Raw genomic sequence first — 3,305 nt, 5'->3', positions numbered from 1 at the left:
GAGCTCCAAGGAGATTATGTTGAAAAATAAAAAAAAATTTACCCAAAAAAAATTGTTTTTATACTTCATTCTAAGGACTTATTGAACTACCCTCGTATATCGAAAATTTTTATGATGTAGTTACAGTCATCGTGAAATCTTTAATATCTATCCAAAGCCTTATGAAATATTTAAAATGTTGAAAAATTATTGACATCTTGTTGAAAATTTTCTAAAGTCTTTAAAAATATAAGAAGTTATAAAACTATTTTTTATATATTTGAAATATTTTTGAAATATTTGGTAATCTTTGCTAAGAAGTCCTGAAAATGTTAAAAGCATTTGTTAATATATGCGAAATTGTTGAAATCTTTTTTAAATATTTGAAATCTTGAAAAATCATTGAAATGTTTGTAAAATATTCCCAAGGTCTTTAGAAATATGAAAAATAGTTAAACAGTTTTTTAAATTTTTACTAATATTTGTGAAATTATTAAAGTCTGTAAAATATTTTTAAAATATACGAAGAAATCTTTGCGATAATTAACTTTTAAAAAAAGTTATATATTTCCTTATTGGGTTCCATTAATTCAGCTCTAATATATAATTCTCGTACACGTGTGGATAGCACATTGGAAAATAGATAAGAAGGCGTGCAATTAAAAACTTTGTATTTATTTCCCTTGAAATTGTTTTCAATTTTTCGTTATATTCTGAAGTACAACTCGTGATGAAACTAAATATTCTTATAGCAAATATAATTTATTCTATTGCTTGTATTTGGAAAAGTATTTTTCGTTAATTAGAGAATTTAATTAAGCATATTTTCTCTACTGATGTCATATCTGCCAATTTACTGCGTATCTAGATAAATTCAAATTAATATGAATGAATCTTATCCCTTACATTTTTTAATTTTCTTTATTATGATTGCAATAATTACAGTTGTGGTGGTTAAAGTTTCTTTAAGAAAAGTTTAACAAAAAATAATATGAAATAAATTAAATTTTAATTTTAGAGCATAGTTTAATTTAAAGTATAAAAACGACCAATTAAAAAAAAAACTGTCAAAGTTTCAATAAAAAATATGATTCTTTCGCTAACTAATGAATTTTTAACAAAAAAATTATAATCTTTAACATTCAGTCAAATAATAAAATTTTATCCTCAATACAAAAAATGAAATTTCGACAAAAAATTTGAATGCAGAAGAGACTAATTTTTAAAAAGAAAGTTTAATTTGTAACAAAATTGTAGATTTTTCAAAGAAATGGTCGGAATTAAAAAAAAAAAAGTATATTTTAATATAGTTGCATTTTAAACAAAACAGTTACAGTTTTGAACAATAAATGTAACCTTATACCAAAATGAGTCAGATTTTCTTATATATATTTATGAATTTGTTGCAAATTCGTTTTTTTTTCTTTGGTAAAAGATTAAGTTTTTTAATCTGTTTGATTGAGGCTGCAAGATTTAATCTTTAACATAAAAAACTGTTATAGACTTAAACCAAAATTATTATCTTATATAAAGTATATAATTATTTATTCATTTTTAAACTGGAAACTCAACAATTGCATTTTTGACTTAAAATTTTATTAGTTTGGATCAAGGTTTATCTTTTTACTGAAAACTTAATTTCTTTGATTTGAAATTTTATTATTTTGTTAAAATTTCGTTTCTTTTCAAATAAATATTAATTTTTGCAACTAAAAATTTAATTATTTATTTTAAGTGGAAAATTTATAGATGTTTACGGAAATTCAGGTATGTTGTTGAAAATTTGTTTTCTTTCGTAAAAAAAAGTATTTTTTGAAACTGAAAATATAATTATGCCAGTCAAAATTTCATTTTAGTTGAAAACTTATCTCTTTTATACCATTTTACCTTTTTTTGTTGAAACTACAACTGCTCGGTTGATTATTAATCCGTTTTTGTTAAACATTCATTTTTTTTAATACAATTTTTATATAAAGATGATTATGTAACTCTGGTAACTGCTTAATTTTTTGAATCCATTTTATTGAGGTTAAAAGATTTAATTTTTTGTCCGAAAAAATTGGTATAGGCTTAAATCAAATTTATTACCTTATAAACAGAATAGACAAATTTATTATTTTTTTAACATGAAACTCATCTATTGGATTTTTGTGAGTCATCCGCTTCAGATGAAAATTTGAATCATCAGTTAAAAATTCATCTCTTTTGCAAAAAGATCATTTTTCTTAATTGAAAACTGAATTTTTTTCTAAATTTTATTAGTTTGGTTAAAGCTTTATACTTCTGGTGAAAAATATATCTCTGTGATTCAAACTTTTATTATATTGTTAAAATTTTGTTGCTGAAAATTTAATTATTCATTTTAAGGGTAAATTTATCAATTGTCATGAAAATTTATAATTTAAATGAAAATTCAAGTCTTTTAAAAAAATGTTTTTTCTTTAGATAAAAAAAAATCATACTGTAGGTTCTAATATTCTAGTCGAAATATTATTTTAGTTGAATCTATACAAATTTGAGCCTTTTTTAAATAAAAATGCAACGGTTTAATTGGTTACCAACCCATTTTTCTGAAGCATTGATTTTTTTTTTAGAAATTAGATATTTTGGTTAAAGATTATTTTAGATAAAAATGCAAATCATTGATTGAGCCGTCAAATGTTATTGTAGAAATTCATTTAAATTTTTTGTTGTTGAAAATAACTTTTATAAATGACAATTTAACTATTCCATTTTAAGTTATAAATTCACCCAAGATAATGACATTTTGAAAAAAACAGTTCAATGTTTTAACAAAAAATATGAAATTCCACCAAAAAGAATTGGATTTGATTATTTGAATTTATTTATATTTTGCAAATTCATCTTTTTTTCTTTGGCAAAAGAATAATTTTTTGAATCTATTTTGTTGAGCCTACAAGATTTAGTTTTTAACATAAGAAAACTGGTGTAGGCATAAAAAAATTTATTATTTTATATAAAGAAAATACACATCTATTAATTTTTGTAATTTAAATTTATCTATTGCATTTTTTAACTTATCCACTTCATCGGAAAATTTAACTAATTTGTGGAAAAAATTTTTTTTTCAGAAAATAATATATGTCGGTTGACAATTAAATTCTTTTCTAAAAATGTTGTTAGTTTGTATCAAGGTTTATTCTTTTACTGAAAAATCAACCTCTTTAAAATAAAATCTGATAATTTATGACAAGTTAAAAATTGATTGATTTTTATGAAAATTCACGTATTTTGTTAAAAAATTGGTTAGAATTTAAATTTTTAATAATTTAAAGTTTTCGGAAACGACTACTCGTCTTTCAGCC

This window comes from Belonocnema kinseyi, chromosome 7 (assembly GCF_010883055.1).
Source record: "Belonocnema kinseyi isolate 2016_QV_RU_SX_M_011 chromosome 7, B_treatae_v1, whole genome shotgun sequence".
In the NCBI taxonomy this organism is placed as follows: domain Eukaryota; kingdom Metazoa; phylum Arthropoda; class Insecta; order Hymenoptera; family Cynipidae; genus Belonocnema; species Belonocnema kinseyi.
The sequence above is the reverse complement of the archived record's forward strand: the minus strand, read 5'-3'. Positions refer to the sequence as shown.